At 34.7% G+C, this 24,935-nt stretch overlaps 1 protein-coding gene and 1 long non-coding RNA gene across 2 annotated transcripts in view; both read right to left on the bottom strand.

Annotated features, from left to right (window-relative positions):
* Positions 1 to 24,935, bottom strand: part of LOC143230885 (fasciclin-2-like) — a 151,690-nt gene that overhangs the window by 75,149 nt on the left and 51,606 nt on the right. The gene's annotated exons all lie outside the window — the stretch shown is intronic.
* On the bottom strand, positions 1,314 to 4,513 carry LOC143230887 (uncharacterized). The gene is made up of 2 exons (XR_013016661.1): positions 4,373 to 4,513; positions 1,314 to 1,708 (listed from the first exon to the last, which is right to left on the bottom strand). It is a non-coding gene; the product is annotated as an uncharacterized LOC143230887 (long non-coding RNA).

Genomic DNA, 24,935 nt, shown 5'->3' with positions numbered 1-24,935 from the left:
AATATTATTATAAAACGCATACGAGTGTATAAATATTTCATAAATGGACGTGTAAGTGGTCAGCTTAAACTTCTGAAGAAATCATGCAAAACACACTTTAAACTGTACACGGTGTTGAAAAGTACTACTATGATGAAAAGTTATATTCAATTCATGGAATAGGATTGTATTAGCACTGTATTAATTACTTCCATATTAAATGTGTTAGTGTCACAAATCTACAACATTTCTTGAGTTTCTAAAAATAAATCTTTGGATGTGCGTGGATGTTATACATAAGACATATGTAAAATAGCTATGCTCAAACTGGAACGTCACGAGTGGGGAACCTCACTCATACATTGATATTAACATCACACGAAGTACTTTGGAGATTCTCTTGGGTTATATTAGGACGAAAATTGTGTGTGTATTTTATTACACAGCAGTAATGTAAATAACATTACAAATGCGCTTATCCTGTATATATTTTCTTTTGTAGCTAGACCTACAGTAATGACCCATAAACAACAAAAAGAAATCTAAAACTAAGCATGCACCTGGCAACGATCACTGTAGCTAACGCCATTGTTGGTTGTCATGGAAGCTTGCCGATGCATAGTGTGTTGTGACTCGTTTGGTATATAATACAGTCCTATGCCATTGGTTTTATGGTTAGTCAGATGAATCTATTCACGTTTATTACTTACAGCATACGTGTTAGAAACTTTTTTTGTCTGTAAAACGCAAGCCACAGAATGAATGTAATTTCAAGGTTGCACTTAAATACAACGCGGATTTTCCATGATCTTGTCACAGCACTGCTTACAGTTTCTCTACTTTTCAAAAGCGTTGCTTCAACATATCAAATTTCCAATAATCTGTCATACGTGAACCTTGTTTTTGACCAAATTTCACTTGCGCGTGTCTGTGTGTGTGTGTGTGTGTTTATATGGATTCTCTTCGGTAAAATGACTAACATGTTTGAAAATAACACTTTTAATCACTGCGAGGACATCATGGGAAACCCTTTCCCGTCTCTTCTGGATATTGAGGTATCGCTTGTAGTCTGGAGTTTGTTCATTCACACAATTTTTCAATTTCTATAATTTACACGTTTACATGCATCAACATTCAATATGGGCCTCAATTAAACTAAAATATTACCTTTTCAAATAGTTACTTCAGGAACAACCAAGAAATATAATTATTTATACATTATCTGTATTTTTGTCATCTTTATGGTCAAAAATAGTGTCTAAAGAATAATTTGGTATATGTTTAATAAGTGCTCTAGATGAAATACTGTATTTTACTACACCCATCGAATATCATGACACACACAAAATATAAGTTTATCTCTGAAATACATTAAAAAGTACACAAAAGCTACCCTTTCTGTGACACTATCTTGTCAGTTATTTATCAAATTCCTTATGTTTGTTCCGAGATATTTTTATAACAATCCTGCGTCACAGGTAAACAGTAATTTCTACTTCTGCCCTGGAAACTGCGTAAAGGGAACAGAGAGCAATGTCTGCCAAGCTACATCACGGCAAACCACACTGCGAGAAGCATTCGACGTTCCTATGGAAACGGTGGTTAGGTTAGAAACAGCACCAAGCACGTCAGCATAAGGAAAACACTGCGAAGAACGTATCCGAGTAATGCTTGAAGGAACATGATTCGTAAGAAGACCGAGCGAAAGTCGCAAGTGAAAAATAAAATGCTGAAAGTAAAATTTCTTATATCATCAAATTAAAATATAATGGTAAATAAATTATATTAAAAAAATCAAACCATACTGCCACATAGAATTAGAATTTACAGATGTTCATTAGACGATTATTTCTGAGAAAGTTAAAATACTATATAAGACATTGTTAATACAATATGGCAAGAAGCAAGTAGGTGATCTAATTAAACAGGAAAAGTGTATTTTTCCTCTTATAATTTTCAAATTTGTTGTTAACAAGATGTTTCAATGAGTGGACGTGTACTTTAAAGAAATAAATTTACATTAGTTTGTTTGGTTTTAAGCACAAAGCTACACAACGGTTACACGTGCTGTGTCCATTGTAATTGTCGAAACCCCATTCTCAGCGTTACAAGCCCTAAAACTTATCGCCGATTTACCAGAGGGTGGGGACAATATTACTAGAACAGTCAAATATACTACACTTTACAACACTGAATAAAACAACAAAAAGAACTGCTGATTACGTTGTGATCTTTGAGACATCAGAAGCGATTGGATTCAATATCTGAGTGATATAATCGCTTGTTTACGAGAAACTGAACTCAATATACAATCGGTATAATTGTCTGTTTTATTCAATTTTTTACCTCTAATATACCTTTATTGACTATTTCGGCGTTTTTAATCTTTAATGTTTGTATTTTGTGAAAACTTTAAGACTCATAAAAATAGCTATGCTGAATTCAGCAACAACTTGTCTTGCCAAATAATTGTTTCCTCTAAAATAATGAATAAAATGTGTTGAAAGGAAGATAAAAATTGAATTCATTCACAGAGAAGACTGGTTTGGTTTATTGAATTTCGCGCAAAGCTATATGAGGGCTATCTGAGCTAACCGTCCTTAATTTATCAGTGTAAGACTAGAGGCAGGGCAGCTAGTCATCACCACCCATTTGCAACTCTTGGGCTACTCTTTTACCAAAGAATAGTGGGATTGACCGTCACATTATAACGCCCCCACGGCTGAATGGACGAGCATGTTTGGTGTGATGGGGATTCATACCCGCGACCCTCGAATTACGAGTCGAGTGCCTTAACCAACCTGGCCATGTAGGGCCTAGTGAAGAAGAATCGTGGGGAAAAGATGTTAAGAGTTAACTTATTATTTCGGAGAAGAGGCCACCTTTAGTTACCAAGAGAAGCTTGGTTGATTGTTCAAAATTAAGAATAAAGCTACACAATGAGCTATCTGCGCTCTGCCCACCACGGGTAACGAAACCCAGCTTCTAACGTTCAACCACAGGAGGAAACGCTTGTAAAAAACCAAATGTTCAATGTACGCTTTTCCTCTCTATGAATAATTACTTGCTCTGCTCAAGAACCAACTAAAAACACACGCACATCTGTCTATCCATTTATAATGCACTACAGGAGTTTATAAAATTTTTATTTCCTGCATTATTTGCATTAGTGACACTTGCATACCCTTTATAATTACGTAAGTAATCTTCGCCGTGTATCTAGATAAAGGAAGATATTGTAATGACAATTTCGGTAGTCTTCTTTCAAATCTCTAGTTTGATATCATGCATTAGTATGCCTCCATATACTTCCATTATAGCTAATGTGCTTCGTGTATGTACATGTACATTAAGATTCCGGTAATTCAGTAAAGATTAAACAGTTTAATGTTAAAAAGCTACATAACAGGCTATCTGTAATATATGCTCACAGGAAACGGGGTGGGTGGGTGATGAAACAACCAACAATGCTGGCAACTTCGTATTGGCAAAAAATTATTAATAGCTCAACAACGTTACTTATTTATAATATTAGCTGATAAGTGTCGGCTATTGACATGTTACCAGATAAGTTAAAATGCAGTCCTTTCAGGAACACAACGTTAATTCTGTAACTGTTGTCAAATGTATAACGACAAATGTATAGTATGTATGCACATGACACACTATAATACAACCCTCAATGTTAGACATAACTGCTTAGTTCATCTGAAAGGGGAAAAAAAAAAAACAAACTGGAGCCGAAATGGCTGGGCTTTCCGCGCCAGATCAAGTAAAACAAAGAAAACTCCGACGCCACACATGGTCGCTCACTGACTCACAGGCAACAGTCTGACGCAGCAAGGCGACGCTGAAAGGTTGCTATAGCAACCTGTTATCATACTTTACAAATAACTCGGCTTCTCTATGTAAATAAAATGAATCAATTAGTGATTTCTAAAAATATAAGCTGAAACGTATGTTCGTTGAACATTAACAAATACAAAACTTGAAAGCCCAAATAAAAGGCGATGTGACTGTTTCAAATTACGATTTTTTTTAAATTCCAGTGAATATAAACGAGGCTTTTAACCCAAGAAAAATGTTTTTAGATTGCGTACTAAGAAAAACCACCTAGAGCGCGCCTATTCTACTCTTACTTTCAATTTATCATATAAAAGTTATCGCGTTCATTTTCTACAGATTTCTTTGGCCACATTTAATTTAACTTTTTTATATTATTATTACCGATCTAATTATCTACAAGAAAGTACAAAATCTCATGTGTTAATTTTTATTTTCAACAGTACATTCTACTGTATGTATGCATTTATAGCACTAACACATTAGCCCCTTTTTAATTTTTTATTCCTGTAACATCGATTTTAAAGAAAACTAGGAACAAGCATCTTACCCCTTGTCTTGTTAGTAAATGTAGTATGAAAACAGTTTCGCGAAGAAAAATATGCATTATGCAAAAGGAAAGCCGAGAACTCAGCATGCACTAGAACGTTATGAAGATGTTTATGGAGGTCCAGAAAATACCAGCCAAAGAAATTACCTCCGGCAGCGGTTTGGCGCTACCTGGAATCACGACATCTGAAAATGTGATAAGACATAAAGGCCACGCCATCTATGAAAAAATACATTTTCGTATGCTATTTTATGCAAAAGAAATATTAGGATATTTCAAGCTACAAGACAATATATAAATTACTTTATATATTGTTAACCATACGATAATTTATAATGGCTCAATGAGATTAAATATGTTAGTACATATGTGCCTCCTGGTGGCTCAGCGGTAACCTTGAGGCCAACATAACGATAAAAATTCAGGGTTCAATACGCGCGGTGAGCACAGTGCAGATAGCCTATTACTTATTTTACACACACATATGGATTATACATCAGGAAAGAGCTTTAAAATGTCGTTTAAGTTTGAGAAAGTCACATGTTATGCTAAATATCTAACCCTACAATCCACGACACATTTTTATACCGTAAAGTCACCACCGATGGGGCTCATACATTGAACCACGCTAAATAATTGTTTACTCTTACTACACTCGCTGTAAAGAACTGAACAAAATGTGTGATGATCCGTGAAAACGAAAAAACCCACTTGTACAGAAAAATATATATGTAAAAACGGCTGGTATGGGTAGAGTCTTCTCTGCCCACACCAGCCGTTTTTACAAAAATATGTGATGAAATACGCAGAAAACCCAGCTATAATTAGTAAAATTAACCGCAACTTCATAGTATTTTTTTTAGTCGGGCGCTTAAATAATTTTATAAAAAGTAAACTTAACTTGCTTATTCTCAATCTCATTTAGAAACATTTTTAACCCAGAAATGAAGAATGGTAAAAACTGTTTGTGATAATTCGTATCTAAAGATAGAGATGTTTAAATAAAGGTTACATTGAAGTGCGTAAAAAGTGCCGGTGGTGTTAATTACAACACACAGCGTTTATGTGTATACAAATTACACCAGTTTCACTATCAAAGAGTGAAATCAACAGATTGGGATCCCAATGGTTTTTTTCTTTCTGAATTTCGCGCGAAGCTACACGAGGGCGATCTGCGCTAGCCGTCCCTGATTTAGCAGTGTAAGACTAGAGGGAACGCAAGTTATCACCACCTACCGTCAACTCTTGAGCTACTCTTTTATCAACAAATAGTGGGATTAACGGAAACATTCTAACGCCTCCACGGATGAAAGAGTGATTATGTTTGGTGCAACAGGGATTCGAACCCGCGACCTTCAGATTAGTAGTCGATCGTCTTAACCACCCGGCCATTCCGGGCCTGGTGACCCAATGGAAAAGTTATAATATAACACACTCGCCCACCAGAGGCACAGCGGCATGTCTTCGGATTTAAACGCTAAAAACCGATTTTTGTTTACTGTGGTGGGCAGAGCACAGATAGTCCATTGTGCAGCTTTGTGTTTAATTATAAAGAAACAAATCAATTTATCTTTCACAAATCATGAAAACGAATCGTTCTTCCATGATGTAATTTAACTTGTCCCATTAAGTATCCTTGCATTTTGTCCGAGTACTTACCATAATCTATATTAAAATGAGTAACATACTTGAGTATTACAAAATATATAAAAAAACACTTTGAAACAACATTAACCATACTTTAGCACAAGATGGGACAAAATTTATCTAGAGCAAAATATAACTCTTATATCTTTTTAAGGAAGAAGGTTGATATTAGATCAGGTTCTCACTCTATCAAAATGTTAATATTTTACAATTAATTTTAATAATAACAATAAGAGCTCATAAGAAACTGGATAAGTCATTAACATTAACAGCCTGATCACTTGTAAAACCCCACAAGAAACTTTGTAATACAAGTATCATTAAACTAAACTATTCTGTCCACTTGTCCTGCATATTTTGAAGGAAAAAGGTATTACAGTTTATCTTCCACAAATCAAATCAACGAAAGTAGTGTTTCCATAATGTAATTTAGCTTGTCTCAGCAGAATATCTCCGAATTTTGTCACCTTTAAATTTTGTTGTAGTTTAATTTCGTCCAAAGCTACTGAGGGGATACCTGCATTAACCGTCACTAATTTTGATGTTATTGTCCAGTAAACACCACCTACCGCCAACTAAAGACTTCTTTTAACGGATTAAATAATGGGTTTTGACCTTCACTCTTATAATGCACACACATATCTAAATTTCGAAGAAATATTTTATTATTTTTTGTTTGTTTGTGGTAATGGACCACGAAACCCCATATTTTAGAGCGAATACTTGTATTATACCTATTGAATATCTTGGCCATCTTTACATATGTGGTCTCTATAATTGCAGAACTGACAAACTACACTTACTTTTTTACAGTTACACTATTTACGACAGTAGGTCCTATTAACCTGGATATCTTAATGTAAGAACAGCTTTGAAATAAATCATTCTTTCAAGGTGATTAATAATCTAAAGGTGACGGTGAATGGGGCCAGAAAAACAATGTTTGTACACGAATTTTTCCTAAAGCTTTCGAAACTTCCAGTTGAAATATTTAACTTCAAACTCAGTAAACAAGTAACACCTAAAGTTCACTGTATAAAAATCTTATGTTAATTTAACCCGTATTGTACAGTTTACCAACTGGATGAACATTTACAGGCTGTAGAGTTTAATGATAGAAAGCCTGGGGTATACGAAACGCACACATACATATATTATAATCCTTTCAACCTACTTTCCTTAATTAATTAAACTTCATTCTCGTGCCTGAAGAAAGAAAATAAATCATCAGAAGTAAACCCTACAATTCACTTTTAATGACTAAAGGTTCATAGTACTCTGATTGGAAGGCTTCTTATTTTACAATGTTTTATATTTATATAATTATTATGCAACAGATAATGTAACGCAAGGGACAAGTTGTTACCCAAGGTTCCCACACACCAACTGACATTCTGCATTATGTCAACCGCATGGAGCAGAATCCGAATTCTAATGTTCTACACTTCGTTGTTTGTTTTTGAATTATACGCAAAGCTACACGAGGGCTATCTGCGCTAGCCGTTCCTAATTTAGCAGTGTATGACTAGAGGGAAGGCAGCTAGTCATCACTACCCACCGCCAACTCTTTTATCAAAGAATAGTGGGACTGATCGTAACTTTATAATGCGCCCTAACCACCCTAACCTTCATCTTTTACAGTGTGTTCCAAGTAGGCTAAGGATATTTCATCAACCCAAACAATGGCACTAGTTCCATTAATAGCTGAAAAATATAAATGTCATGTAGTTAAGTATAGCAAAATTTTAATAAAGTGATCGCTATATATTAAATCACCTGAAACTAATATAAAATGGTTAACCATAATAAATTCACACATTAATTGTAATAAGTCCACACGCACACTTACCGCTGGCACGTGGGATAACGAAATGTTACTTTAAATTGTTTTTATTGTATCGTGGAAGTAATGGTCTTGTTTTCTCTGAGTGACTTAAATTGAGTAATTTTATAGAGTATTATAAAATATAAAACTTTTACTTTTAAACAACATTAACCATACTTTAGCACAAGAGCGGACAAAGAATATCTGGAGTGAAATATAACCCGTATATCTTTTTAAGGAAGAAGGTTGATACCAGATCAGGTTCTCTCTTTATCAAAATGTTAATATTTTACAACAATTCTTTTTAATAATAACAAGAGCTCATAAGAATCTGGATAAGTCATTAACATTAACAGCCTGAACACGTGTAAAACCCCACAAGAAACTTCGTCATACAAGAATCACAAAACTATTAGCTGAGAATGTTTGAATTATGTCCTATCGTGCCTTTTCTCTTACATATTCTATAGAAATAACTATTGTTAAAATTAACATTTCGAGCCATTGTACATTTAGTTTTATTTTTTGTTCAATAGCTAGAAATATTAATTTTAACAATAGTTATTTCTATAGAATATGTAAGAGCAAAGGCACGATAAGACATAATTCAAACATTCTCAGCTAATAGTTTTGTGATACGTGTATGACGAACAAAAATAAAACTAGATGCACAATGGCACTGATACACAACGTGTCAAAATAAATTTAATGAAACTATTCATATCAAAATACTAACAATTACTTGTGAAAATGATATGTTTGTTTGCTTTTGAATTTCGCGCAAAGCTACACAAGGGCTATCTGCGCTAGCCGTCCCTAATTTAGCAGTGTAAGCCTAGATGGAAGACAGTTAGTCATCACCACCCACCGCCAACTCTTGGGCTACTTTACCCAACAAATAGGAGGATTGACCGTCACAGTATAACGCCCCCATGGCTGAAAGGCGAGCATGTTTGGTGTGACGGGGATTTGAACACGCGACCCTCAGATTACAAGTCGAACGCCTTAACCCAACTGGCCATGCCGGGCCTTATAAAAATGAAACAATGGGGGTTATAACATTTGGAAAATCAGAACTTGCATTTATATACATGTTAAGAAGAGAGCTTCTATAAATCATGATATAAGTTACTAAAACAAACAAATTAGAAAAGATAACTAAGTATTTCAATAAACCTGGTCGTAAAGGCGCCAGTGACTGTCCTAATCAGATTACAGTGCATAAGATAGTTCAGTGAAAAGTGAGCTTTCTAACAACTGTGCTTCAGCGTCAATACCACTTTACACAATAAACAAGCTGATTTGTTTATTACCATTTCCTCTCCAATTACACATGCGAAACAGCGATGGGAACGTGGGACAACTAACTAACTTTAAGGTGTCCACGGTGGGTTGCGGCGGGTGTTCATTTATAACGTTAATATCGGGGCTCGATTTCTCGCTTAGAATATGGCGCAAATAGCTGTACGCTAAAAACGACTACGAACTGTTTGTTTGTTTGTTTTGAATTTCGCACAAAGCTACTCGAGGGCTATCTGTGCTAGCCGTCCCTAATTTAGCAGTGTAAGACTAGAGGGAAGGCAGCTAGTCATCACCACCCACCGCCAACTCTTGGGCTACTCTTTTACCAACGAATAGTGGGATTAACCGTCACATTATAACGCCCCCACGGCTGAAAGAGGCGAGCATGTTTGGCGCGACGGGGATGCGAACCAGCGACCCTCAGATTACGAGTCGCATGCCTTAACACGCTTGGCCATGCCGGGCGACTACGAACTGACCAGATGGACAACAATGGATAACTTCGTTCCTACAAATAAACGGAATTTTTAAACATCAGAAATACACCCTTGTGCAAATTAATTGAAACAAGACGGAAAATTACGATTTTTAACTTTTTGCGTTTTATTTCTGAGAATCCAAAAATTACTCACAAATTAATACATGATATGACCGCCTTTATTTTTCAGAAGATCATTAATCCGCTTTGGCATCGAGTTCACGAGCTGACTGCAATTTTTGGATCGCGGTACCACACCTCAAATTATGGCCTCAATTAGTTTATCTTTCGTAGTACAGTCTTTTCCCAGAAGTCTTTCTTTACAAATAGCCCAAAGATTTTCAGTAGGATTTAAGTCCGGAGAGTTTCCAGGCCAGTCCAGCACCTTTATTCGCGTTGTAGTCATAAAATTATTCATTATTTCAATTCTAAAACGACTCTTCTCTGCAAAACTTCGATGTGCTGTGGTCCTCGCATCATACCTTCTACGATATGTAAGCCTCCGACACCATAGCAGCTAAAAAAGCCCCAAAACATCTTCTTCAAGGGATGTTTTACGACCTGATTGATGCGAGACTCTCGAAGTTTCTCACCTGGAGATCTTCGAACATGCAGACTTCTTTGATGACTCTGTACGAAGAAATGAGTCTCGTCACTGAATAACACCTTCCTCCATTGTTCTTGCATCCAGTTCTTGTATTTCAGACCTCATTGATACCATTTTTTCTTCATTGAGTTGGCAAAAAGTTGTTTTTTGACTGGTCTCCTTGCCCTTCTGACGCTATTTCGAATGACGTAATATTCCTCAAAATGTCGTCATATACCCCAAAAATAGATCGACTGTACTGCAAAACACAGCTAATGACGCCGTCTGTGTGAAAAAATGACTATTAAAGGAAATCAGCGGGTCCAGCGAGCCTACACCGGCCGCTATGCTGAAAATATTGTAAAATGACCATTGAGGCCATAGTTGAGGTGTAGTACCGCGATCCAAAAATTAGTAAAGATTGCAGTCAACTCGTGGACTCGATGCCAAAGCGGATTAATGATCATCTGGAAAATAAAGGCAGTCATATCATGTATTAATTTGCAGGTAATTTTTGAATTCTCAGAAATAAAACAAAAAATTGAAAACATCGTAATTTTCTGTCTTGTTTCAATTAATTTGTACAAGGGTGTAGATGATTAGTGAATTTACGATTGTACAGCGACATGTTACTGGGAATGCGTTTACTGTCACATCTGATTTTCTCACTTACGACTTGTTCAATATAATTAACCAACTCTTTAAAGATGTTTTATTAACCTAGTTATTAGATCGAGCTTCGTCACTTTTAAACAGTAGTTCTAAAGTGTTTTATATATATATATTGTCAGAACCGAAACTTTACGCGTGCCGTATAATTACGTATTCAGTCAATCCATTTCATGTACAAGTTTTACTTTTAAATGAAAAACCAGTTATTATCTAAGATATTTTAATAAAACGAAACGCGAGAACAACTACAATAGCCTGAGATGAAACTAAGCATGTCAAGTGTACAACTAAACTTTTAGAAATCTTTCTAAATTGTATACGTTATTATGTATAAATAGAAACTTTGAAAGTATGACTTCGTGAAGTTTTCCCATTTCGCGCTTATAAAAGCATTCAAGGCACCAAAACCTAGCGTTTAAAAAATAATGATACCTTTATATTGAAGTTCACTCGTAGAGCAAGAGAAAATAGGATTGTGGCAAGGGAAAAAAACAACAGAATACTTCACCAGTTGCTCATCGGAGGTAATGAAGAGAGTTAAAAAGCTTGTCACCCGAAGTATCTCAAGAAACAATAGTTTAGTATAGTTTAAGCAGAAACCTTTCTTGGAACCCAAACATAATTCACTGTGCAATCTATTTAGCTTTACAAAAGTGACAGAAAGGTACTATCCAAAATATTTTCCCCAGATGCACAGTTGAACAAAAAGCCAACTCTGAGAAACAACACAATCGGTATCTAACAGTTGACAAATGTAATAATTTCGTTTTGTAAGCCGAAACACAGTTACTTAAGTTTTGCAAAAAGTCCTGAGAGTGTTTCACTGTTCCGTCAGTGTTAAAACATTTCAAATGTAGTACAGAGCATGATGTGAATATTTTTTTTCCAAGTACTTTATGGTACTTGCAGGCTACAGCTATAATTGTAACTTTAACATTTGGATAATCAAGAAAAATACCTTGGTAAATTCTGCACATACTATCAGATACGTGCTGATATTGTATTCCGATGAAAATATCCTCTTTATAAACATGAAATGAACATAAGGTATAGTTTCACTGAGACAAATCATCTGAGTCAACATGCCATTTCCCCTGCGAGTTGCAAGCAGAAGCAAAAGTCGTGAAGATTGACTCGCAAATGGCTCTTACAGTCTTTTGTGGATTTGGGTTGCTGAAACAGGCATGTAAAGAAGAGAGAGACAACAATGATCTCAATGTATTTTATAAAAGCTCTTACAGTGGAAATTGCAATGTGAAAAGAGCTGGGAGGTAATAAAAACTGTACTAGTAATTATAGGCCTATTAATATTATATCATTTGTGGGGAAATTTTGGAAAATCTGATAAAAGATGGTTTTCAAAGTCATTTTACAAAGCTTAGAATTTTATTAGATAGTCAATATCGTTCCACTAAGGGAAAAATCTTACCTTCAAAACTATTTTTGAAGAGATAACTGCTCATGTAGATGAGAATAAGACTGTATCATAGATTTGACGTATCTGGATTTTCAGAAAGCTTTTGACAAGATGCCATATTAAAGATTTGTAAAAATTTATTTTTACAGGTGTGGGGGATAAGTTCGCTAGTTGGATGGTAGAGTGGCTTGATGGTAGAAAGCAGATTGTTCTTATGTAACTGAAGTTCAGTCAAACTGGATTAATGTCTGAAGAGGGATACCTCAGGGCTAAGCCTTAGGACATTTGCTCTTTAAAATTTACATCAATGAAAGATCAAAGAATGGTAAAAAAAATTACTTAAATCTGCTGATATTTAGGTCTTAAAAGAGCTGTGAAGACAATGCTGCTGATTTACAGAATAAATTAGATCATTTAGTGAGTTGTGAAAATAAATGGCAGATGGGATTTAATTACAATAAATGCAACACAATGTATAGGAGTTATCATAAGTATAATTTGGATGCAAATAACCTGAACAGCATTAAGAAGGAAAGATTTTGGTGTTATACTTGATCAGTCTCTAAAGCTATTGATGCAGTGTGCTGTTGCTAGCAGTAGAACAAATGGTATTTTAGGTTGTACCTACACAAAGGTGAATAAAAGTCCAAAGAGGTTATAATTTCATTGTATTGGTCACTGGTAACGACACATTTGGAGTATTGTGTTTAGTCTTGAGCTCATTACCTAAGGAAGAATACTGAATTGTTGGAAATGGTAGAATGGTGCCTTGGATGGAGGGATTGTCATACGAGGAGAGATTAAAATATCTGAAATTGTTTTCTCTTGAGAGAAAAAAAAAGTTAGAGAGGATCTGATTGAGGTGTTTAAGATTGTAATAGGAATTGGTAATACTGAGGCATAAATCTTTTTTCATACTTAATACCGTGAATAGTATGACTGTGGACACAACTATAAATTTTTAGTAAGAAAAGAGTCTCCTTTGGCTAAGACAGTTTTATTTTGCTAACAGGGTGGCCGGCCTTTGGAATGAATTCCCTTGGATATTGTAGAAACGGTAATTTTAAACGAGTTTAAGAGGAAGCTTGACAACTGTATGAATGATAAGAGCTGGCTTTAAGATTTATTGAAAAGTTACTTATTTAATAGCTTCATTTTAGAATATGGGGTAGCCGGGGTGGACAAATAGATCCCTTGTTTCACCACGTTATGATTGTTGTGTGGTTTTGAATTATCATCTCACATTTTTTTCTGTACTTTGTGGTTTTGCCATCCATCAAACATACTTAACTTTGGCAGATTTTTTATTTCTTTTATATTTTGTGTTCGTGTAGTAAAACGTGTAAACAATCATTTTATATTACAGATTTTTCCTCTATTCATTATACACAATATAATGTTGAAACTATGTTGTTGCAGAATGTGATCAAGAATTAGTCTGAGAATGAAGTTAAAGAATGCGGTTACTTTAACATTCTCATCAAAAATGTTCCTGTCAAATTAGAATTCACTGTATTTAACAAAACCGGAGTACTGAGTTGGGCAATTTATATAGCATTGTCACTGATAAATTCCGAGTGTGCATTTTCGGTTATCACCGAATTGTAGTGCGAGATGAAAGACACATTGAAATTATATCATGCAACATGGGAATCCAACAGAATCTTTGCTAAAAAATACGTTTCTGCTAATTCATTACATTTATGGTCCTCCCCAGTGGCACATCGGCATGTCTGCGGTCTCTTAAGTCTAAAATCCGGGTTTAGATGCCAATTGTGTAGCTTTGTGTTTAATTACAAAACAATCACTACATTTATGATTATTTGTTTTTTCAACTTTGCGCAAAGCCACACGAGGGCCATCTGCGCTAGCCGTCCATAATTTAACAGTGTAAGACTAGAGGGAAGGCAGCTAGTCATCACCACCCACCGCCAACTATTGGGTTACTCTTTTATCAACGAATAGTGGGATTGATTGTAACTTTATAACACCATCAAGGCTGAATTGGCAAGCATGTTTGGTACGACCGGGATTCCAACCCGCGGCCCTCAGATTACGAGTCGAAAGCCTTAACCACCTGGCCATGCCGGTCCCACAGTTAACTTTTTCGTCATACAACATTAATAAGTAGAAGAAGAAAAGAGGGGCACTCCCAACGGTTACGCGTGTTTAATTCAATACACATTAAGTTTCTTACTTACAAATATATTGCTTTAACAATTAAAAGGGAAAGAATTCATTTTTAAGTTGTTCTTCGACAAAAAATTAAAAAACACGGCTAAAATTACAGTATATTTTTAAAGTACAATTAATCATAGCTCATAAATCTGTTTCCTTAATACCATAGCACTAGTTAAAACTAAGGAACCATCCTGTCTCAAAATGTAACAGCTGGTAAGAAGTTAAATCGGTAGCGGGTCTGGACTCCCCGAACATTAATTAAATTTCCGCATATGTGGAGCGTGTTCTTTCAGTTCATTTGGCGAAAGACGTTTTGGAAGTTCCTGCACAATTCTTCAGACCATATAGTACTACACTCCCTGATGTCTATGCATGATGGATTGAACACAACGTTTTTCAAAGAAGGGAGAGGTAAGCCACATGAGTACAGTCACTAAAGCAATAACGCAAAATTAAGCGTTTTAAAAAGCAATTGCTCCAATACGTATAGTATTTTAATGCTGAATCGGTGTACTATACCTCATCACTTAATTCTTCATTCATTTAAAAATACTGGTGCGGAAGATATCATATTTATTGAAAGGGGCATGGATGACAAATTTTGGGATACGTTTCTATGGGAGTTAGATCGATAATCTTACTGATCAAGCAATGAGCTATAAGTGTTTCCATCAAGATAGTCCATCACAAACCTAACAGTATCAAACCGGACATTACCTTGCATAAATACAGTAAGATTGTGTCAATTACAAATGAGTCAGATTAGTCATTTTGTTACAGAACAGTAAAATTAATCCCTCTTCCCCTAAATACAGTAAGTTCTGTAACTCTGAGTGAAAGCAAAGAGGAATATAAGTGAACCACACTACATTTCCCATATTCACTGCTGATAAGGCATTTTGCCTAAAACCAGGGCTAGCAAATTCATTGATACTGATGGCTTCCACACTATAACTAAAGAGCCAAACAAAGGGCTGTATCTGCAGAATTTCCTTTGAGCATATCGTTTTCCAGTTTATAGACAGGAAAAGGGCCGATCTTTAGTATATATGAAAGCTGTGAATTATATAACTGTTTATACCTTTATCATTTCTGGCCATTTGGGACAAACAATTTGTGGGATCAACTGCAAATCTTCTCAAACTTCATTCGGGTTCGTGAAGTTTGTTAGTTCAGTTACTGATCATGCCAGATGCTGTTCTGTTTAAGTATTGATTGATTACACGTGATATACAAGGTACCAGTCCATGTATGACCGGCGACCTTCCACGAACTTATCCAGAGTATCTAGATCACAGAACTATCGCGTGTCCACAGCCTTACCACAATACGAGGCCATGGCATAGTCAAATGGTTAAAGCACTCGACTCGTAATCGAGGATCGCGGGTTCGAATCCCCGTCACACCAAACATGCTCGCCCTTTCAGCCGTGGGGACGTTATACTGTGACGGTCAATCCCACTATTCGTTGGTAAAAGAGTAGCTAAAGAGATGGTGGTAGGTGGTGATGACTAGCTTCCTTCCCTCTGGCCTTACACTGCTAAATTATGGACAACTAGCGTAGATAACTCTCGTGTAGTTTTGCGCTAAATTCAAAACAAACAATTGAGACGTATTTATCCGTTCGATCCATAATCTGTCGATGGACGATTTGTGTGACATTGATTCACAATAAGAAGATAAACAATCTGAATAACATTTTTCTTTACTGGTCCTCTGTGATTTTTCATTAAGAAGAGTGTATAATGTCTTAGTATTTTGCGCGAAATTCAAAACAAACCAAACCCACTAGACGAACCTGGATACGTCAAAGCCGTCCTTTGTTTCTGTGTTTGTTTAGCTATTACAGTTTGTGCTTTCGTCCGAAATCTCTGAAAGGAGGGCAGTATTTTCCACAAATACTATATGCAAAATGTGCCGAAATAACTATGTATTCTCACAAAACGAACGTGTAACTAATAAATATACTAAATTTTGGAACTGCATTTAGGTGCAATTTTTAAGGGTGTTATCAAGTGTCTCCTTTAAATTTTTTCATTTGGTGTATATTTCTATAAGGTGCAGTATATTTCTTCCACTACAGAAATAACAATACGCTTTAATTTAAGTATGCAAACATTTTCATAACTTTTCTAATGTCACATTTATGTTTTTCATTGTTAATATCCTAAAAATGGTACCCATGTACTTACGAAGCATATGAAGTAAAATGTCAACCTCTTAAGCATGTTGTTATTAACTCGAAAATAGGTTCATATCTGTGGAAAACGGGAGTCGTCATTTTCCAAGAACATTGGCGCACAAAGCGCTATTCCAACAAATGAAACTATTATTATAAAATCTGCATAATATGCTATTATTCATTTTGGATTGAAAAAAAAATCGTAAATGTTCAGACATCCTTTGTTCTTCACAAATAACATAACCTAGGAAAAACAATTATTGTTATTATTATTATTACATGAAAGTAAATTTATATACGAAAACTATCAAAAGGAACTTTATCAAAGTTAACTCTAGGTGATCATAAAATGGATTCCCGAGGAAGCATATTTCCAAGACAGTTTAAACTCGAATAGTTAGTTCGGTTTACAGTTTGAAAAACTTTTAATGTGTACATCTTCCAGTCACCGTCGCGCTAAACATGCTCGCCCTTTCAGCTGTGGGGGTGTTATAATGTGACGGTCAATGCCACTATTCGTTTTTAAAAGAGTAGCCCAACAGTTGGCGGTGGGTGGTGATGACTAGCTGCCTTCGCTTTAGTCTTACACTGCTAAATTAGGGACGGCTATCTGTGCTAGCACAAAGCTAAATTCAAAAACAAACAAACAAATCTTCCAGTCTCTTATGCTTTACGTAAAAACATAACTCATATTTACCAGTGTTTAGCCTCGTGGCAATAATAAAACAATGATTTTTTTCTAAATTGAAATTTAAATAAATCAAGTGATTTAGAATGCTGCTGACAGTTCAAACGCAAGTACGTGAGGTTAAACAGGAAGTAATCTCCTTCCCACACCGTCAACTTAAATGGATTATTTTCCAATAATACTGTTAACAACAAGCAACAGACCTGAAGGGCAGAGAACAAGCCACCTGCAAGCAAGGGACACCCACTAACTTATGTTCCCACAGAAGCCAGATAACAGATTGAAAACAAACATGTGGGTATCAACAACAGCCCTAACACTAAGCCATGCATTTTCCAGTTACTGCTGCAATGTGATAAACTGCACAGTGTGACGAGTAATTTACACTTCTAAATGAATCAGTCAACTGTACAACTGTAATCCCTCAACACCGTTTTAAATTGTTTGGACTATATAAACACCGTCTTCACTGAAAGTTGAAAATTTTAGTCAATCGTTTTGACAGGATTATGAGTAGTCACTGTACTTTCATGCCTTTAATATAAGTAGACTTAAGACTATCCAACTACTTTTATTAATATAACCGTTAATAAAAACTTGAATAAAGTAGCTACTCTTGCAATCATTGTTGCTTGAAAAAGAATATTTTTATGGAAGTCTTGAAGCGTTTACTTGATTTGTTCATACGTTAAATGTGTGTGTATACATATATAGTTACAACTGGTATTGTGCATTAAAATAGGTGTTGATATATATATATATATTTCATTTTAAAATCATCAAAAAATTACTTCTTGTTATTTAGAAGTTCAAGTATTCCATAAGTATTTAGATCCACCAACAGGTGATTGCCAACTTGAATAAATAAACCCGACAAATAAAAAAAACCCATCTAGAATTGAATAAAAATACACAAATAAACTATAACATTGCTGTTAAATCTGACAGTTTTAACATTATCACTAGAAAGGATGATGAGAAGAGCTTTTGGATTCTTGATAATTGAACTGAAGACCAGTTTTGAACCCGCATAAAAACAGGTTTTAATTTTTTAAAACTCTCTTCAAATAAGTTTTATTCTTACTTATAAACTTGCTTAGCACATTTGAAAATCTAAATTATATGTGATCAATAGCTGTACAGACACAATTTAACATTTAAAACATATTTTCAAATACTTTTTACTTGCACATCGCCATGTAATGAGTAAACTAAAAACGCTAATGACGACCAAGGGCTCACAACGGTTTAATAAATCATTTTAACATGTTACAACAGTAAGTTTCAGATAGAACAGGAGTATTTTACAATAAGTTAAATATATTACATTGCTGTTTAAATCAGATGGCTAAACGTGGTGCCTGTAATACAGCGGATATATGGTAGGGCTGCTGCGAAAGGGAAATAAATTATATACCAGAGATTTATCTTTAGGCTACGGAAATTTAGAGGTAGGGGGGGGGGGGGGGGGACAGATAGCGTCGTTCTCCGCTCGTGAAATGTGCACTTCAGTTTGAGTAATGTAACTTCCGTTCATAAAAAAAGAGAAGGTAGCACTAGTTCGGATGTTTATCAAGTTATTTTTTTATTTCAACCATCATAAGTACGCAGTCGGTTTTAGACAAAATAAAATACTTAGCGCGGACAAACACGCACAGACAGACTCAGTTGTCCTCCTAAGTGCAATTTTGTAGCGCAAAAAAAATGTCCTTAACCCTTTTTAGAAATATATTTAACTCTCAATTATAAATTTCATTAAAAATTAAACTAAGTTTTATTGTAGGATACAACCTTAAACTACTAACATTTATTTCAATATAACTGACTTGTTGCATAAAATCATATGATCTTTCAGAGAAATATCGAATACAGCCAGCTTTGTTTCGTACACTTTCATTATAACAGTTCAGCAGAGCCCAATCCACACACACTACATCTGATGATCCTTTCCATCATGTATTTACACAGATTTCTTTCAATAACTATCAACTTGGAAAGTATTACTTTATAAATCCTCAAATAAACTTTAAACTATTTATGCGCACACACAAACACACTATGTCACAAATTGGACGAAATCGCCAAATGTCCACTTGAAAATGTAATACCATCATGACATGCAAATCCAATATTTTAATATCATTTTCATCATTTTGGATTAAACTTGTTTGAACACTTCTTTCATCCTATTCATGCTTCAATAGCCTTAATTACAAAACAAGAATCTAAGTGCTTATTGATCGACCAGATTCTTTCGAAATAAATTATTTTTCAACAAACAAATTTTAAAACTTTACTTCTACATCAAATCATATTAACATCTACTGAAATTAAACGATAGCCTCTACAATTTCCAATAATTCGAAAAACTGTTCAGTCATTTCTATAGGTCAGTTCTGATTCTTAAAAACTACAATTAATAATCAAATATCAATAGAAGAATTATAACTTTTTCTATACAGTTTAACTTTCTGTGAAACTTATTTTTAAGTTTACAATATAAACACGTTTTGAATGTTTGATGTATTTGGTTTGTTTTGAATTTCGCGCAAAGCTGCACGAGGGCTATCTACTCTAGCCGTCCCGAATTTAGCAGTGTAAGACTAGAAGGAAGGTAGCTAGTCATCACCACCTACCGTCAACTCTTGGGCTACTTTTATACCAACAAATATTGGGATGGAGCGTCATATAATAACGGTTCCACGGTCGAAAAGCGGCGAGCATGTTTGGTAGATTGGGGATTTGAACCCGCTTGCGAGCATTTTAAGAGAAACATTTGGCTACTAATGCTTCAACCGAGTCTGTTTTTAGATTCAACTGAAAAGAATGTTTAAACAAGTTACTTATATTTTTAATAATACGTGTATATATTACAGATTCAATACTACTTATGTACATTTCGATGTCCTTGTTCTTACTATACCGTCCTTTAATTAAAAATTAATTACCTAAATTACATAAACAATATTTTTTTATTATTTACAATTGTATTATAGTATTATTTTGATGAAATGTTGGTCTGTAAAATTTTTTTTTTTTTTTTTTTTAGTACAGAGGAAAATACATGCTTTACAGAATCTCTCACATATAAAAATCTAACGTTTCCTCTACAACCAATGTGTTCAAAAGTAACAACTTGAAATTCAGGTTCCTCAATGTGTATATTGCATGCGCCTTCTTTAAGTATATCGAAAATTAACCTCCTTTTAAACTCTTCCAAATTAACATCTGTATTATGGTTAACGGCTTCCAAAATGGTATTTGTAGAAACACTGAAACTGCGTACGTTGGTCTTGAAATCAACAATTTGCCAGACTTCAAACTGGAACGTTCATTTATGATACAATTCTCCGAAATATAAAGCCACAGTTTATTCGGCATTTTTTAAAATCAATTAGTTTTCCACAGATTTTCTTACATTGCTCAGTTTAAATGCTTTATCTTGATAAATTTTCTGTCATTGTCAACAGAAACTGGCTTTCATTAAGACGTCTAATTTCCATATACGTTTTTTCTGTTCCGACTATGAAGTCGATTAGTCTAAGTTATTTTTCTCTAATTAACACTGTTACAGGTTTGGCTGTTTTATCATACATTTCACTCCTTTTCATTTATTCCACTGAAAAATAAATGCATTTTCGGCTGTGATTTTATGCGAAGCACTTTCGAACCTGGCTGAGCTTGCTTTCATAATATAACAGAATATAACAAATCCCCCGAGGTTGTTCGTAGTTACAAAAAGAAAATGGCTATCTGTGTTCTGCCCATAACTGGTATAAAACCCCAATTTCTAGCCTGATAAGCCTTCAGACTTGCAGCTCAATCATTAGATGGAGTTCTCTCCAGAATTACGTTCTTTTTTTACCTAAAAAACAATACGCTGCAATTTTCGTTCATTTTCTTTATCAACCTACATCCTGGTGGTTAGTGCGTTCGATACGCACTCTGTTGGTCACGGATTCGAATCCCATTCCGAACATGTGACAGTAAATCCCATTTTTCATTGATAAAGAGAAGCCCATGAGTGGTTGGTGTGGAATAACTGTTCTACCTCTAATCTATAACTCCTACACTAGGGACAACTCGCAGGTAGCCCTCGATAAGCCGTGCGAAAAATTCAACAAATATTTTGTTCTCATTAAAATATCAGTAAATTATTTTTCATGTTTTTCTTTTTTGTAAAACTTGTAACAATCATAATATAGTACCTGTTTACAATAATGTTTGTTTTAATATATATAATAAATTAACTGGCATTACACACATGATTCTAAGAATATTTATATAACTGCCTTAATCTTGATAGCACGAAAAGATTCTGCCTTTTTATCTCGCTGAAAGCCTACGGGAAATTAGTTAAGATATAATAATAATAATAATGTAAGGCAATACTCATAATAGTATTGCAAGCACAAAGTTAATCTTTTTATGAATAATTATTTATCGGAAAATTCGACATTGCTTAGATAAATTAATAAATAAAATACTTCTAATCTACGCTCTTAAGATTCAACATATTTTGAAAATTGTTTTCTGCTCAGTACCATCAATTTACTCTTGACAGCACATTAGCGCCCTCACTTGGTGAGATAACCAAAAGTACTTCAAAATATTGGCAGTTCTATAACGTCAACAGTGTAATAACAGAATATTTATAGTTATGATTGTTGGTCATGGATGGTTGTCGTTAAGCCTAAAACTACACAACTATCTGTGCTCTGCCCACCACAGGTATCGAAACCCGTTTTATAAGCGAGAATCTTTATATACAAATTATTCTACTTATCCACAAAACCATTTGAAACGGATGTCCAAATCAAACGAAAATGAAGAACTTCTGCTAACAGGCGAAAATATACAGCTTGTACGTCACTTTAATTAAGAACTGGTGTATAAGGTTAGGCAAAAGTTTTTAATGTTTATTATAGTTGTTTCGTGTTTTCTTGTTGGTTAGTTACTGCACTACAATTACACTACAAACCAGATAAACCTATGCATCGACCAAATACCACGTAAGATCTTCCGTGTAACTTCCTAATTAAGGTGTTCTGATGGCTCCAACTTACTTGAATTAATCGCGTTACACCAACACAAGATTACTGGTATAAAATTATTCCTACATATAATTTCGCAACAGTTTTGATTAACATTCAAGTAACGTTAAATTTAGTAAGATATCAGTTACCTGAACGCCTCCCAATACCGTTCAAAAACAGAACTTCAAAAGTTTGTTGCATCTTATCTGTTACATAACACAATATACGATGGACTATATGTGATATGCCCGCTGCAGGTATCGAAACTCAATTTTTAACGTTATAAGCTCTCACACAGGCGACATACAAATAAAATAAAACACCTCAATTTTTTTCCATTCAGAAATAGTTTTTTTTTTAATGATGCGGTAATAAGAAAAAGAAGATAAAACCAAATACGGGGTTTTTGTAAACTCCGTATTAGGTGTTTGTTATCTACGCATTCTACGCTGAGGCCAGATATGAGCAGCACTTTTGTTACTTCACTAAAGTATGGGTACACGTGCAAGCTTTCAAGTATTCAACAAACGGTTAGTGGAATCCACTCGAGCTTTGTTCAGCTAGAGACGCCTACGCTGGCCATTTTAAACAATATAAGTGTGTGCTTCGCATTCTATCCCGTAAAAAAATTATACATATCATATATCACAAGTTCCTATTTTTCACAGCATGTGTTAAAAACGAAAACTACTATTTATCAGTGGTTTAACATAGGTTAGCTTCCGAATTGTGGCGCTCTTGAAACAAAAGTAAATTCTGTGCCAGTCGTACCTACAGTTTTTTTTGTTTTTTTTTTAACAATATAGCATTACAAACCAGCAATTCATTTGATCCAACACAGATTGAACTATCAATAGTTCATTTTTCCCCATCAGTGCAATTGCATTAATCAACTTTACCAACACAGTACATCCTCACCTATAGAAAAAACAGCAACAAAAAACACTGTACGGAATAGTTGATTCCAAACAACCGTAGCATGTCAAGCTTGTGGTTCAAATCTGTTACAAGTTCTGTTTAGCATCGCGTGAGAGTAGCAACGGAGCAATTAGCTTGTCAGTGACAGTGATAAGACTGATAGATTATTTAGAATAATGTGTGTAAAACACTATAACAATATGAAACTTTCTGGCCAGCTTGTTAATGACTCAAGCACACTCTATGAAGTTCGTCCAGATCTCGTTAACTATGTTCCGAGTAATAAACTGGAGATAAGGCAAATACGTATTTGTTTATGGGTCTCGTGAAATTCAGCGATGTCACAAACTGAAAGAATTATGATTTTTCTATATCAGGTAAAGAAATTCCATAACTTAGAAAATAAATATATTACATTTTATCCAGAGCCCATTACAACTTAAGAATACTGCTATTCTTTTATTGAAAAAAAAATTCTATATCGAACTGTAAAGGTTCAAGTTTGGTTTAATAGCAACAAATAAATGAACACGAAAAGAAACTTTTTATTAAACTGTAAAACAGAACAACGCCGTCATTGTAAACACTACAACAAGTCCAAACTTAGCTTTAATGAAAATTTAACCCATAAAGTCTAAGTATTACCACAAAAGTCCTTCCACTGTTTAAATTTTAGTGCCATGAAAAACATTAGTGATTCTCATGCCTGGCTTGCGTCTCTGAGAATTTAGAATTCGAGTTCAGTTCCTGCAAAAAGGTACTTGACATTTTGGAGCAATGGTTGCACTACAATAATGAAAGTTAAATCCATCTATATGATCAGATTGGAGAACCCCAAGAATTGACGGTTAGCGCTCTTGACTAGCTGCCTCCCCTCTGGTCTGTCAGTTCAAAATTAGGGATGAGTATGCACAGATAACACTCGGAATAGCTTATTATGAAAAAGGTGAATCAATAATTGCTGTAAAATCGAATGTTCTAAACAGTCATCAAAATATAGTAAACATTGTATACTACAGACCTATCCTCACCCGTTCTATAAATGAACAAATATCACAAAGAAACAATAATCAGATATACTGCAATTCACAGTAATTAAAAAAAATAAACATGTTGTTGTTCTTAAACGTTAGACAGTTACACTTTATAACATTCATAATGATAAACTTCTTGCACCGTCATTTAAACAATGGTACATGTAATCACGCCAGACGACAGTTAATAGTAAAAACGAAATTAAGCTTTCCAAATTTTATAAAACTTATTCCACCGCTCAGCGCATAAATTATTCGTTAAGACTGAACTTTCTTTTTAGAGTGGGGGAGAAATTCAAAAATTCGCGTGGAAACGCCATGTTTGTTTCTCTTGTACTACGTTTTCTTTTATTCACTTTGCTTTATTAGTTGTGTAGTTTCATCGTCAGTTTTAATTAACTTATTTGACCGTGTCAAAAGCTTTGATTTTCAAAGCTAGATCAGTTAATTTCTAATGAATTTATGGCATCAAATAAAACCTGTATTTGACATAACAATCAAGTCCATAAGCAGGCATTTGAGTTACTGTGACGCACACAATGATTTGAGAAGGTAATGGAATGTTTCTGTATAAACACACACAATGATTTGAGAAGG

The sequence above is a fragment of the Tachypleus tridentatus genome, chromosome 10, assembly GCF_004210375.1.
Source record: "Tachypleus tridentatus isolate NWPU-2018 chromosome 10, ASM421037v1, whole genome shotgun sequence".
NCBI lineage: Eukaryota > Metazoa > Arthropoda > Merostomata > Xiphosura > Limulidae > Tachypleus > Tachypleus tridentatus.
This window is presented reverse-complemented; position numbering and strand designations above follow the sequence as displayed.